This window comes from Dermacentor silvarum, chromosome 9 (assembly GCF_013339745.2).
Source record: "Dermacentor silvarum isolate Dsil-2018 chromosome 9, BIME_Dsil_1.4, whole genome shotgun sequence".
Taxonomy (NCBI): domain Eukaryota; kingdom Metazoa; phylum Arthropoda; class Arachnida; order Ixodida; family Ixodidae; genus Dermacentor; species Dermacentor silvarum.
The window spans coordinates 166,270,067-166,286,349 of record NC_051162.1 but is presented as its reverse complement, the minus strand read 5'-3'; the positions used below and the strand labels follow the sequence as shown (position 1 = coordinate 166,286,349).

The following is a 16,283-nucleotide window of genomic DNA, read 5'->3' as shown; positions in this document are numbered from 1 at the left end:
GTTCAGGAAAACAAATTTTAGTTGTAAGTTGAGCGCTGTGTGTGTCTCTTTCTGTCGTCCTGGCCTTACTTGCAGGGAAAACATAGACTGTGCAGTACCAACTATCCAAACGCTCAACTTGGTGAGCACAGAGCAGTGAGATTTTAGGCACATTTTATTCTTTAAATAAGCCAAATCTGCCTTGTGCCACGTGCTCTCGTCCGCCGCACTTCATTTTTCTTTTTATATGCGCGAGCGATTTGATTCATCTTATTAGCTATCAACACGCAGACCATACTTGGCAAAAATGCAAAACAAAGGTCGAGTGGTGTTCTGGAGGTATAAGATGCCAGCTCGTTTTTATTACAGCTTCTCGTCCTCCACTTGGTAATTGCAGACCGACTACTCAATGTTGAAAACAAAGCACCTCATAAAGCATTTGGCGAAAGTTTCTGGCACTATCGTCTGTCGATCTTTAGTGCTATCAGCTTTCTTAGTATGCTATGCATTTTGTGGTATCGATGTTTGTGACCGTGTTCTAACCGTTTTCCTACTAACTTGTGTGGCTGGGTAGTCTTGGTCTAAAGGGTAGAGCATAAGGCTGCTGTGCCGAGGGAACCGTATTCTCAACCAATCATTCTAGCATCTTGGGTCACTGAGTATCTAGCATTGGGTTTGTGGCTCTCTTCAATGAAGCACTTTGACACCAACTACAGTCGCAGGAGATGTGCCTCTTGGTATGTTCCGGTATTTAATCAAGCTCTTTGATGCCCGCTAGGGTAATCGGGTATGTCCTACTTGGCAGGTGCCGCGTTTCAGTAAACGTCATTGACAAAATTTTGGGTCACTTCGTATGTGCATCTTTTGAATGATCCGGGCTGCAGCTAGGCTGTCTGGGTAAGTGACATTGGGTGCACGCCACTTTTCAATTTTCTCTCACGCTTTGCGGAAACAAACCCGTGCCGTACATGTTAAGCCAATGTTATCTGATTATATAGATTAATACTAATAGCATTATTTGCCTACATCAGCGGTTTGGAGCCTATCTATCTATCTATCTATCTTAGCCTCCTACACCGCTCCAGTGGCCCAAGTTGTCTACTTGCTTGGACCACTTGGCCCAAGCAAGTAGACAACTTGGGCCACTTGGACCACTTGGACCACTTGGACCACGTCGTGGTCGTTCAATCATCGTCATTCCAGCTTTGTGATCGGACAATTGTTATGGTGTCGCTGTCATGCCTTTTACTACGACCCAGTGGTCCCAGTTCTCCAATTAATTGGGTTACTAGGCATGGGCTCGTGGTCGTGATGCCTTGGTGGTCATTGCGTCATCCTCAAGCCGTCGTCAAACCATCGTCATCACACGGTCGTCGTCTTGCCCTCTTCGTCACGCTGTCGTGTTATCATTGTAATCAGTTCAGGATCGTTATCCTATTTTCGTCATGCCGTCGTCTTCATACCGCCTTCGTTCTTGTTTTACCGTCAGTCTTTCTTCGTCATTCCATCTTATTGTACAGGCGTCATTCGTTTTTGTTTAGGCCACCTTTGTCATGCCGACGTGGTCAGACAATCGCTATCGTGCATCCGTTCCCGGACCAAGTCATTCCGTCGTCGCCATGCACAATCGTCACAGCAGCTTCGTTATCCGACGTTCGGCATGCTATCGTCGTCACGTCATCGTAGTCGTACACGTTCCCGGATATATCATAAGAAGCCAACAAGCAGAGACACCAAGGACAGCATAGGAGAAATTACATGTACTTATAATTTATAAATTAAAAAAAATTATGGGGTTTTACGTGCCAAAACCAGTTCTGATTATGAGGCACGCCGTAGTGGGGGACTCCGGAAATTTGGACCACCTGGGGTTCTTTAACGTGCACCTAAATCTAAGTACACGGGTGTTTTCGCATTTCGCCCCCATCGAAATGCGGCCGCCGTGACCGGGATTCGATCCCGCGACCTCGTGCTCAGCAGCCCAACACCATAGCCACTGAGCAACCACGGCGGGAATTTATAAATTATCAAACGATTGAAATGAAAAGAAATTAATGGAAATCACGGCCGCCTTGGCGCTGGCTGAGACTCGCAGGCTTAGTTCTAATAGATAAACATAAATACCCCAGAAAGTGGATGGCAAAAAGGCGCCGCGTTAGATCAATTGGTAAGAGCATCCCACGCGTTATGCGAAGACGTGGATTCGTGCCCCACCTTCGGTCATTTGATTTTTCATCCACTTTCATTTCAATTAATTGGTCATTCCTTTATTTCAATTAATAAGTCCGTATAATTTTGTCTATGCTGTCCTTGGTGTCTTTCTTTGTTGACTTCTTAAGATATGACAAAAAAATAGCGTAGCTTGCACTGGAGGCGCAATGCCAAAGAGAGAGTGGAGCTGATGGACACCTAGCTAGTCCCGGCTTTTGGGCTAGGCTAAGCCCTACCAAGTCATCTCCAGCATTTTTCAGAATTTATTTATTATTTATCGATTATCAGTGAGCTATTGATTGGCTATCGATTGGCTATCGCAAGGCATTCGTCACGTACTTGGGCTAGGCAAAGCACCAGCAAGCCAGCCCCATAATTCCCAGAAATTTATTGATTATTTTTTGATTATCGATTACCTATTGACTGGCTATCGATTGGCTATCACAAGAATTTGGCCATGTATTTTGACTAGGCTAAGCACTACCAGATGATCACCAGCATTTTCTAAAATTTATTGATTATCGATCGATTATCGATTAGCTATTGATTGGCTATCACAAGATATTGGCCACGTATTTGGGCTAGGCTACGCACTACCAAGTCATCCCTAGCATTTTCCGGAATATATTGATAATTGATATATTATCAATTAGCTATTGATTGGCTATCGCAAGGTATTGGCCATGCATCTGGGCTAGAATTGAACACCTTCGATAGTTCACAGGGGTATGTGTCATAGCGCTTGGACCCTTTCTGCACTACCGCCAGGATCAGCCTGCAATTTATGTTCGCATGTTACGGGCTAACGGTCGGCTTAAACAGCTTCGCTGTTAAAATCGGGCACTCAGTTTCCTTTGCTCTCCTACATTCCCTGATACAGTCATACGCCATTGTCATCATCACTCGCCATGATGCCATCGTTCCCATGCCGTTCTCATACCAGCGTCATCATTGCGTTGTCAGGATACGGTCGTCGCCGTGCATGTTGTGATACCGTCGTTGTTACGCAGTTGCGGTCATGGCATTGTCGTTATTGTAACTTCGACATCAGACTCTCATCATGCTGTCCTCCTTAGCCATCGTTGTCACACAGTCCTCGTCATAGCACTGTTGTTATGCCACAGTCGTCCCGCTCTCGTTTCACCACCGTCATCACTTCAGTAACTCTATCCCGTCGTTGGCAATCCATCGTCCTCATGCCACCTTCGTCGGTCCATCGACATCATTCCTTGTTCATGATGCTATCGTAACCGTGCTCTCATCATTCAGTCGTGATTAGGTTAGCAGGGCTGTTTGAAGAATTATCAGCCATTGCCTGGTATATTATTGGCCTGAGTGAAGTTAGAATAACTGGTGAGGCTTATACAGCACTGACTAACAACCACGTCCTTTGCCATACAGGTCTTCCAGATAAGAGAGAATTCGGGGTAGGATTTCTAATCTATGAGGTCATAGAAGACAACATGGTGAATTCTACCGCATTAATGAGAAGGTAGCAGTAGTCGTAGTAAAGCTGTATAGGAGGTATACAATAAAGGTAGTACAAGCCTACGCCCCAACCTCCAGTCACGAGGATGAAGAAATAGAGCAGTTTTATGAATATGTTGAATTAGCAATGTGAAAGGTGCAAACTCAATATACTGCAGAAAGGGAAGACTTCAATGCAAAAGTGGGGGGAAAAGCAGACTGGTGAGCAAGCAATTGACAACTACGGCATCGATTCTAGGAACGCTAGAGGAGAGATGTTGGTAGAATTAGCGGAAAGGAATAGGCTTCGCATAATGAATACTTTCTTCAGGAAGCGTAGCAACAGGAAGGGGACCTGGAAAAGCCGTAATGGAGAAATACGAAATGAAATAGATTTCATACTCTCTGCCGATCACAGCATAGTGCAGGATGTAAATGTGTTAGGTACGGTAAAGTGCAGTGACCATAGGTTAGTGAGGTCTAGGATTTCTCTCAATTTGAAGAGAGAAAGAGTAAAATTGTCTAAAAAAACAGGCCAACCTAGACGCAGTAAAGGTAAAAGCAGACCATTTAGGGCTGGTACTTCCAAACAAATATGCAGCTTTAAAACAGGAAGATAAAGACAACATAGAGGTAATGAATGAAACCGTAACTAGATTGATCTCAGCAGCAGCAATTGAAGTGGGAGGTAAGGCACCAAGGCAACCAGTAGGCAAGCTCTCTCAAGGAACAAATTACCTAATAAAGAAACGGCAAAACATGAATGTGTCAAACTCAAGAGATCAGATAGAATTCGCTGAATTGTCAAAACTGATCAACGCGAAGAAAATACGGGACATTCGAAATGACAACGTGGAAAAGATTGAGGAAGCAGTAAAATATGGACACAGCATGAAATCAGTGAGAAGAAAACTTGGCATAGGACAAGGCAAGATGTATGCACTGAAAGATAAGCAGGGTAATATCATCATCAATTTCAACGACATAGTAAAAGCAGCAGACGCATTCAATACTGACCTTTTACAGTTCATAGAGGAGCCAACTAACTTTCATTCAAATTAATGATAAAGAGGATACAGAGGCTCCTTCTATAACTGTCGAAGAAGTTGGAAGGGCCATGCAAAACATGATCAGGGAAAAAGCGGCTGGACAAGATGGAATAACAATTGACTTAATAAAATACGGAGGAGATATGCCTGAAAAGCTTGCGGCCCTTTTTGCGCAATGCCTCGCGAATTCAACCATACCAGAGAACTGGACGAATGCCCATATTAAACTAATATATAAGTAGGGAGACCTTAGAGAATTGAAAAAGTATAGGCTCATTAGCTTGCTTTCAGTATTGTATGAAATATTCACCAAGGTAATTGCAAATAAAATCGGGGCGACACTTGACTTCAGCCAACCAAAAGAACAGGCTGGCTTGAGGAAGGGATATTCTACGATGGATAATATCCACGCCATCAATCAGGTAATGGAGAAATCTGCGGAGTACAATAAATCCCTCTATATGGCTTTCATAGATTATGAAAAGGCATTAGATTCAGTAGAGATACCAGCAGTCATAGAGGCATTGCGTAATCAAGAAGTACAGGAGGCATACGTGAATATCTTGGGAAATATTTACAAAGATTCCACAGCTACGTTGGTTCTGCACAAGAAAGTAGAAAATTACCTATCAAGAAAGGGGTCAGGCAAGGAGACACAATCTATGTAATGTTATTCACTGCATGCTTAGAAGAAGTATTCAAGCTCTTAGACTGGGAAGGCTTATGAGTGAGAATCAACGTCAAATATCTCAACAACCTTCAGTTTTCAGATGACATGGTCCTGTTCATCAACAATGGGGACGAATTGCAACAAATTATTGCGGACCTTAGCCAAGAAAGTGAAAGAGTGCGGTTGAAGAATACTATGCAGAAGACAAAGATAATGTTCCTGGCAAGGGAACACGAATTCAGGATCGCCAGTGCGCCTCTAGAGTATGTAACGGAGTACGTTTATTAAGCGAAGCTTTATACGCTCCCGCTTTTTTTATACGCTCCTGCTTTTTTCGGCAATTTTCCGGATACCTGCTTTTATTCATCGGAACTGTGGCATCGACGGAATCGGCAACGGAAGTGGAACCAGAGGATATCAAGTTTATGAGCGGTACGTGGAATTACCGTCATTTTTTGCCGTTAGAAGGTTTCACGCCGCGCTAACGGAGCTAACCCTACAAGAGTAAGGGGCCAGCTGACCGCGCATGACCCGTGGCTCGTGAGCGCTCGTGAGCCGCCGTTCGCTCTCTTCGAGAGCGCCTCGGCGCTGCCGCCAAGTATCAATGACTGACGCATCCGACACAACAAGAACTGCACGGGAATTTAACCAGGAAAATAACAGCGTTGAAACGCATGTGGAGACGATACAAGAGCAGCAACAACTGGAAGCGGAGTGGACGTATGACGAGAACAGCGGGAAGGCGATAAACATTCAGGAAAAATGGCACACATGGGAGAGGAGAGGAAAGACGACTCAGGTGCATATAAAACCCACAGCCAAGGAAGCATACCAACAACGAACGCAGCAAGCCGGAACAACAAAAGCTTTTGCGGGAAACATGCCACATTACAGGAAACCGAGACTTCCGCCTTTGCCAGTGGACGACACGAAGATCATCTACAGACCAAAGGCGGGATTGCAACTCTCCAAATGGACATTGGTGGCAGTGACACATGCCATCGGCCGAGCTAGCCAGTTGTCCCAAAAAGACTTCTATGATAACATCCAGATTCAAGTGCAACATGTCGAGAATATAATCATCGCAAGTACACCAAACAAAGACAGCGTACGACATGCTCCTCAATATCACCAACATCCAGCTTGGAGGATCCAATTACGAAGTTAAAGCAAATGTCAAGACACCAGAGAGCATCAGCAAGGGCGTAATCTACAACATCCCGCCAAGAACGAGCGAAGAACTACTTCAAGGGCTACGAGCATCCGCAAGATACACGGATCTCGCAGCACGCATGCTGGGAAGATCGTCAACAGCACTCATCTACTTCGACGGACCGCACGTCCCATACATCATCATATATAAATGCTTTGACTACCGCTGCAAACCATACAGGAAATCCGTGCAATACTGCAGAGCCTGCGGGGAGCTAGGGCACCGGCAAGATATCTGCCCGAAACCCTTTATCAACTTCTGCTATATATGCGGGATGGAAAATCGACAGGAAGATCAAGACTGCCAACCCAGCTGTAAAATCTGTCAACAACCCTATGAGACAGCAGGAAAGGAGTGCCGACATAAACTGAAACCAAATCCACCACCGTACAAGATCAGATTGCATTGGGAAAACAAGAACCAAGAGCAGCAATGCAGATGGAACTCAACTTCCGACTCCGACTTTCCGGCCCTATCCGAATCAAGCAGTGCCTCACTACACAGTCAACGAAGATCCAGAAGTGACTGCAAATCAGCAGGTGGTCAAGCAGACGAAAGAACCCGGTCAAGATCACGGTCCGGATCACGTACCCGCAACCCACAAAAGTGAGTCACGTATCCAGACGCTGCAGGAGGAAACACACGAGCACAACAACCCACGGAAACCGAACGAGATCTGTGAGCACAACTCCAAAATCAACAAGCCCTCATTGACAAGCTCATACAAAGGTGCAAAGAACAAGACACCGCCAATCAAGCCTCGAAACCTCAAGGAATGCCCAACATCCCACCGTCCCTTACGGAAGAACGAATCAAGGAAATTGTAACAGTGGAGGTCCGGAAGCAGATACAGGAGGCCATGACCACTTCTGCAAAGGAAATAACACAACAGCTCCAGCAACACATCACCACTCAGCTCGCCCCTATCCATGCTACGCTCCAAGACCTCAGAAACTTCATGTCCTATGCCAAGCACAACCACGTAACGAAACCCACAGTAGAAAAGTTGCTCAACAACACTGACACGGCTATCAAGAAAGCACGTAAAGACCTCCATAATGCTGCCAGACCGGAATTCATGACCTGGGCCGATAACAACGATATTGATCAAGATGGCGAGTAATCCCAAGAAGAGATTCCCACAACTTCCAATGAAGCTGTGGCAATGGAACTGTCGCTTTATACGAACCAAAAGAACAAACCTCCAGGAACTGACCAAACAGGAACAACCAGATATCGTCGCTATCCAAGAAACGTATCAGACCAATCTACGCATACAGGGATATGATACACACAGCGGATCTCAGAGAACAGCCATCCTGACGAAGAAAAATCTCACCACGCAAGACCACACAATCCAGGGAACAACCGTGGAACACACCCTAGTGGAAGTGCTACCCGAAAGAAGACGCACCAAAGTCTACATGTCCTATGCTTATATAGTCCACCCAGGGATCCGTTATCCGACTTTGTAAAGTTCATCACGGAAGCCAGAAGGCTATCTAAAGGCCGTAAACTTGCAATTATGGGGGATTTTAATGCCCCCCACACAGCATGGGGTTACCAGCACACGACCAAGAAAGGAGCGCGAGTGCACGATTCGGCACAACAGAATCACCTCACCCTCTGGAATGATCCTAAAGACTCGAATAGGCAACAGTGTATCCAGGGATACAAATCCCGACCTCAACTTTACAATAGGTATCTCCAATGCCGAATGGACCCGATTGGAAGAAAATCTCGGCAGCGATCACCACATCCTTTAGCTAGAAATCCTGTACCATAAGAAGCCGAGCAGAACCGGAACGTCAAGGCTGACGGACTGGAAGGCCTTTAGAGAGCATGACATAGAAGAGAACATCAAAAATATTGAAGAGTGGCTCACCGAAGTGGTCATGACGGCGGAGAAGCACACTAAAGTCATTCAACTCACAATGGACACACCGGCCGTAGACTCTCATCTCCTACATCTTTGGGATGCCAGAAGAGGCCTACTGAGGCGGTGGAAAAAGATGAAACATAACCGCAAACTGCAGAAACGGATCGCCCACATAACAAAGCAAGCAGAAGAATACGGAGATAAACTCAGCAGTCAGAACTGGCATAAGCTGTGCGACAAACTTCAAGTGGCACAATCAGCACAAAGAAGACCTGGCATATACTGCGAGCCCTTTTAGCTACCACCAAAACCAAGACACAACAAAGACATGACCTCAAGAAAATCATTCACTCTCATCCAGGAACTGAGAAACAAATTTTGGAAGAACTCAAGCGTAAACTTGTCGGAGACAATGCACCCAAGGTCTCGGATCCCCGACCGTACAAAGGCGAACCAAACCTGACCCTCGACAGCCCTTTTACGCTTCCTGAACTCCACGCCGCTCTTGCCAAATTGACCCGTAACACGTCGCCAGGAAATGACAAGGTGACCAACAGGATCCTACGAAACCTCCCGGACAAGGCCCTATATGGACTCCTCGACTACATGAATAACTGCTGGGAAGAAGGTGAGCTCCCGGCAGAATGGAAGCACGCAGAAGTCATTATGATTCTAAAACCCAACAAGCCACTACAAATCAGCAACCTACGGCCCATCTCCTAGACGTCCTGCGCTGGAAAGCTTCTCGAACACATTGTTCACGATCGCCTCACCACATACCTCGAAGACTCAGGACTCATGCCTGACACAATGTTTGGCTTCCGACAGCTCCTCTGAGCCTAAGATATACCCTTACAGCTCAAGGAAGACCTCTTGGACTACCTAGAACGCCACAAAAAGTTCTCTATTTTAGCAATAGATGTAAAAGGAGCCTTGTTCTATATTTTAGCAATATATGTAAAAGGAGCCTTCGATAATGTGAAGCATGACGCAATTCTCCAGAATCTCCAAGACACAAACTGCAGAATCCGGACCTACCAATACGTACAGGACTTTCTCAAGGATCGCAAGGCTACGGTGGGCATCGGCAACATCCGCAGCGAGACAAATTCGAAATGCCCACCAAAGGCACTCCACAAGGGTCAGTAATTTCACCTTTGCTATTCAACCTCGCTATGATTAAGCTTCCGCAGCAACTCGATGACATCGAATGTTTAAGCCATGCAGTATACGCCGACGATATAACGTTATGGACAAAAGCGTCGACAACCGGCCGACAGCAAACTACCCTCCAAGAGGCAATCGATCTGATAGAACAATCCTATCAAGATGCGGTCTCCAGCGCACCCGAAAAATCAGAGCTACTTATACTCAAGGCAAGGACCCGGGAAAGACCACCAGCCTACGTCGACCCAGATCCCAACGTCACACTCAATGGAGTCGATATACCTCAAGTTCACTCCCTCCGCGTTCTTGGACTTACACTACATAAAGATGGTTCTGGCACAGGTACACTTCCGAAGCTTCAGAAGACCCTAACACAAGTAACTCATCTCATTAGGCGTATAACCACTCAAAGAAGAAGACTTAAAGAGCAAGAAACCGTCCAAATTATCCAAGCACTCCTTATAAGCCGGATAACATATGGCACCCCGTATCTACTCCTCAAGAAGGCTGAAATTGAAAAACTCAACATCGTCATCAGAAAGGCAATCAATAGCGCACTTGGACTTCCCAGTACGACCTCAACCACGACACTACTGGAACTTGGCCTCCATAACACCTGGGAAGAAATGAGTGAAGCGCACAGGGCCAGCCAGCTGGAACGCCTTAAGCTGACTCAAACAGGAAGAGCAGTGCTTCGCAAACTCGCATACAGCGAAAACTTTATAGCAGACTCAGACGTGAAAACCCGATTGCCGCCACTTCTCCGTGACTCTATCTCAGTCGCATGCATGCAACACACCACAAAGACAGAAGATAAGCAAGAGTTCGAGCGCTAAGCAAGAAATACTCAAGGAACCCCAACACGAGATATACAGATGCGGGAAAATACCCAGCTAGAAGAGCCTACCCAATTACCGTGACTAACAACAAAGGGAATGAGCTAGTCGCTGCCACCATACCGGCCAGAAATCCAGAAACGGCGGAGGAAGTAGCCATCATCCTCGGCATCGCCACATGCAAGGACTCCGCAATCATCTTGAGCGACTCGCAAACGGCATGTAGAAACTTACAAAAAGGACCGAATCTCTGCCGCAGCCGTGAAAATTCTAAAAGAGCTATCAAGACGCCAAGAACTACCCGAAACCTACGTCGTATGGACCCCAGGCCACGAACACCTGGCAGGAAACGAAGCAGCACATGCTGTCTCCCGAGAGCATACCAGCCGGGATTTCCTGCCGCACGGGATCCCGGAAATCGACGAGGGTGGAGGACATTCCATCAACTACGCCGTAATACTGCAACATTACCGACTCGAAAGAGAATATCCTTTACCACATCCAAAATTAAGCAAGGAAGAAGCCACCGCCCTCCGTAGACTACAAAAGAATACATATGTCCATGGAATTATCATGCACCGGATGCATCCCACTAATTTCTCATACCTATGCCGATATTGTGATGTACCAGACACCCTACAACACATGGTGTTGGTGTGCCCACACCGCGAGAAAAACAGTCAAGACGATGCCTCAGAAACGATACAAGCCACCGAAGAAACGTGGGAGGCAATGCTAACGGCACAGAGCCTGGAGGATCAGCGAAGCCTGGTGGACCGGGCCCGGGCTGCGGCATTAGCCAACGGCTTTCTGGACTGAGAGAGCCGCCCACCTAGGGCGAAGAAAGAACACTTTCTCGCTGTTTTTAGCAATAAACGTTCATTCCTCCTCCTCCTCCTTTATACGCTCACAAGAGTCGGCGGCGGTGGTGGTGGTGGTGGCAGCGTGGGGGGGGGGGGGGGGCACGCTGAAAAGTGGGCCGATCCTGGCGATAGTGCAGAAAGGGTCCAAGCTCAATTGCACACAAAAAGGACAAAAAACAGAGAGAGCGAAAGAAAGAGAGAAAGAAAGAAAATCAACATGAAGGTCAGAGAGAAAGAGAGAGAAAGGAAGGAAGAGATATAGAAAGAGGGAAAGAAATAGAGAGAGAGAAAGAGAGAGAGAAAGAAAGAAAAACACCACGAAGGTCAGATACACACACGACAAGTTTCGCTTACCCCCATTTTCACGACAGGGGAAGGGCTGGTCATTTGTAGGTCAATTACTCACAGCGGACCCTGATGATTAAAAGGAAATTTACAGAAGTATAAAATTGGGTTGGAGTGTATATGGCAGGTATTGCGAAATTATGACTGGGAGCTTATCACTGTCGTTGAAAAGAAAAGTGAATAATCATTCAGTCCACCGGTGCTAACATCATCATCATCAGCAGCAGCAGCAGCAGCAGCCTATATTTTATGTCCACTGCAGAATGAAGGCTTCTCCCTGCGATCTCCAATTACCCCCTGTCTTGCACTAACGTAGTGTGCTAACATATGGGGCAGAAACTTGCAGGTTAACGAAGAAGCTCGAGAACAAGTTAAGGACCGCACAAAGAGCGATGGAACGGAAATGTTAGCCCTAACGTTAAGAGACAGGAAGAGAGCGGTGTGGATCAGAGAAAAACGGGGATAGCTGATATTCTAGTTGACATAAAGCGGAAGAAATGGAGCTGGGCAGGCCATGTAATGCGTAGGATGGATAACCGGTGGACCATTAGAGTTACAGAATGGATACCAAGAGAAGGGAAGCGCAGTCGAGGACGGCAGAAATCTTGGTGTGGTGATGAAGTTAGGAAATTTGCACGCGCAATTGGAATGAGCTAGAGCAAGACAGGCGTAATTGGAGATCGCAGGGAGAGGCCTTCGTCCTGCAGTGGACATAAATTTAGGCTGATGATGCCGCCACTGTCATGCCATCGTCATCAGTGCGCCGTCGTCACGCTGACGTCGTTACAACGTCCTCATAATTTACGAATCGACACCTCATTATCATCACGCCTTTGTCGTTATACCACCTTTGTCGCGCGATTATCATTATTTCTTATTTCTCTTTCCATCTTCACTGCATGGGCATCATGCAGTCGTCGTCATGACGCCATGATCATGGGTGACCTTGGCGAGTGAATGCCGTAGCAAATTGGGACGATATCGGAGTATGTGGAAAATAGCCGAAACAACAAAATTCTCAGAATTACCACAACACGTGCTAAACAAACGTCACTCCAGTAACACGACCTGTCGCTGCATTGCTCGAATTCTATTCGCATTACCATCGACGGTCGTCGGCAGAGGAGTTCTGCGGTAATTTTTTCTAACACGCGCTATATGTGTACTTCCTGGTAGCGCCACTAAACGGTACATTGTGTCCAGAGGAATGCGCGAGTGAGGAGCACGCCTGCATTCAAGCCTTATACATGACGCGTTCTGGCGCTAGCAATACGATCGATCACTTCATTGCTTCAATGCTAATCACATTAACCTCGACAGTCATCGTGAGATAGATTCTACCAAGATTTTTCGATGTTGGCTTTGTATAAACATATGCGCATTGCTTGAGTGATTACGAACAATACAACGGACATTATACGGCGACGGATTTTAAAGCCCTACGATTCTGCCAATATCAAGCAATCTGATTGGTAAAGTAAAAAAAACAGCTCTGACACAGGTCAAATAAATTTTTGGGAAAGTTTTATAGAACATAATACGTGGGGTGGGGCCTACTGTATTTTTCGCACTGTTGAACAGTATTCTTAAAATAAATTCGATGCCTTTAGTTTACAATTACCAATTGTACGTGAACAATTCTTAAAGGAAACTTCACCTGTAAGGCGATATCAATATGTGCCCCCTTCCTTCGTTTTAACCCCCGTCCGAAAAGGAACTTGTGGCGGAAGGGACATTCATTTTTTTTTCTATTATCCGGCGAGCAGGCTTAAACGCCAACACAATCTTTTCTCACATTTACTTCACGCAAACGCTTCCGAAATTATTTATTAATTTCGTAATCATATTTTTTTCCTTGTATGCATGAGGCTTTCATCACGGCATTCCTCAAGCATCATTGGTAAGCATGGAACTGTAATACCGCTGTAATACAGATATACTCGGCGAGTATATACAAAGGCGAAAATAATGGTGTGCTTACGCATGAACCAATTCATGTACAGCAGTGTATACACCATCCAGTGATCCAGGAGCCTCAGTCACCAGGACAGCCTTATGTCTGCTGCAGGCGCCCCTAAGATAAGCCAAACCTGCAGGAGAGAACCATATTAGTTCAACGTTCAACGTTTTTAGATGATTCCTCTTTACTGCAACCCCAATTCCATTCAAATTCATTTCAATTATATTCTTCCTAAAATGCAAAATGATCCTACCGCCTGGTAAGTTATATCTTAAAGTATTACATTATAGAAATAGTGACCAAGGGAGACATGACGCCACACAACACGAACAGTGGTATTAAAATTATCCGCTGTTCGCGAATAGTCATTTTCTCTTCGCATTGCAGACTTAGGACGTACCTGTCTTGCAGAGTTTCTAGCAATAGTTCTAGAGCTCTGTAAACATTATTCATCAGCAAATTGTGGTAATTCATCAGCAAAAGTGGTGATTGTGGTGCAATTGCTTGCTCGTGTGTGACTTTCGCCATCTTGCGCTATTGGTTTTGCCTCCTTTGTAAATACGGCTTAAATATTGTTTGTGTAAACCTGCCTTCGATTTAGGCTAGTAGCTCCCATGTTTCGATGAATTCACAACTGAGACTTGTGATATTGCACATTCGTCTGTCTTCAGTGACAAAGTAGGCACCTGGAAGTTGCCATGTTAACGCAAATGAGGCACTACTTTCATGTAGTTTTCTTAGTTATACTCCGATCACGCGTTTGTATTGGTAGTCACCTCCATATTGCAGTTCCTAAGTTGCCCCTGAGCGGCCCTCGCGCGTCTGTCTCCAATGACAGCCCTCTTCAGAACAAATCGTTAATAATAGAACAAGCACGCGTGAACTTGCTCCACCGCAAGCTGCATTCGTTCCCAATACGAAAAACCAATCCCCTCAAACAATGTTGCGACAGCCGCGCCTTGCCTTCACACGTATTTCCTGGGCAATGCCACTTCGAGAAGTCGATCTCCCGATTTCTTTGGTCCCCGACCGGTGACCCTGTCCTGCCTTTGCGATCCCTTCGCTTGCTGATACACGTCTTTGAAAGCGTGATTTTCGATTGCACATGTTTTCCGATTAGACCGTGTTGCGGGCACGACTTATGGGATCTTATGGGAATAACACAGTGCGGATAAGTATGAACTTGGTGAACTTACCTTTCGTTTGATTAAATATTTCTCCATTTGGTTCCATGCGTCCAATCGCCAAACTACAAAAAGAATACAGAATAGCAAATTAAGAAAAAATCTAAAATAGTAGCCATATTCAAAATGTATATTTTACGATGCTAACGTCTGCAGCCTGGTATCACTGTCATGTTAATCTTATGACTCTGCCTACAAGAATAAATTGCACGTCTGTCAGCGCCACCTCATACACCTAATGGCAATTATGAAAATTCCGGCCTTTGTAGAGTAAAAGTGTTGCTCATCAGAAACGCTTTCTACGTGAACATGCGCTACTTATGAAAGATTCCTTGACCGTAAGTATAAACATACGGTAAGCTCGCGCGTCAGAACTTTCTATGATAAATTCATGCGAACATAGAATAGTTGGTCAAAATTTTGTCATAATTATCTGTGTTAATTCGGTACTTCCTTGGGGCCATTGCTGTCATCAGTTTGCATAGAAAACGTATTTTGAGAATAATGTTGCCCCTTAAACAGTTCTTATGCAACAATTCTATTTAGTGTTGAATCAAATACATGTGCTTCACATCCATTATCTTGACCAAGAAAGGATACAAAAAACCACGGTAATTTAGACACGAATGTATTGAACAATTTCGTCCTTTAGATTCGTTTGTTGGTGTAGCACAACAGCTAATATTACTGATATCTAAGGGCCAGAATAAGCAACCTGGGGTGCTATGCAGGATGCGCCGAGTTTCTCGTTCACCCGAGTTTTACCCGAGTTTGCTCGATGACAGTCAGTGAACGAAGATAGCAAGGAACGTGCAATAACAGCAGCCAAAAAGAAATGTCGACATAAAGCCGCGTATGACAACATGAGCGCACCCTTCGCGGTGTTTCAAGCATAGAAGACTGCGCAACGAAACGCGCCAGCGCCGCGTATTGTTATCAACGTATTATCGCAATTTAGCAATACCGTCACTGTCCCGCTGTCTATCTGCACACTTGCCGTGAGCCGCTTGCCACGCCTTTCTCGGGCGCGTCAAGGGCGTGCCTCCTTTTTCGGGCATTATCTTTCTATCCTCCGTCGAATGCGAACAGGGCACATGCGGTGCGTTCTTGCACCTATACTTTCCCTCAATCGAATACTTTGAAATACAACAAATAAAGTAACCAACATTTTACTTCTTAAAGTATCGTTTTTTTTTGTTTTGAATGCTGTAAATTTGTGATGACAAACGGACATATAATGAATTATTAAATTTTGTACTTTTTTGCCGCGAGTGGCGACAGTGAGGCGAAAGCTTACAAGCGGATACATTCTAGAGGGTCACACGCACGAGGGAGATCATGCGGTGAGCAGTCGCCAGCGGCGCTGCAGTGCTATGTTCGATAAAGTCAGTCATGACAACGATCTGCCCATTCCCTGTCTAATAGGGGAATGGGCAACACGCAGCAGCTGCGGCAGTGGC

The 16,283-nt window shown here is 45.6% G+C and overlaps 1 long non-coding RNA gene across 1 annotated transcript in view; it reads right to left on the bottom strand.

Moving 5' to 3' along the window:
• Positions 1-14,912, bottom strand: part of LOC125940377 (uncharacterized) — a 34,618-nt gene extending 19,706 nt beyond the window's left edge. Inside the window, exons 1-2 of the long non-coding RNA XR_007463599.1 lie at positions 14,836-14,912; positions 13,661-13,769 (exon numbers count right to left, since the gene is read on the bottom strand). This is a non-coding gene — a long non-coding RNA (uncharacterized LOC125940377). The remainder of the gene's footprint in view (positions 1-13,660; positions 13,770-14,835) is intronic.
• Between the last annotated feature and the right edge of the window lie 1,371 nt (positions 14,913-16,283).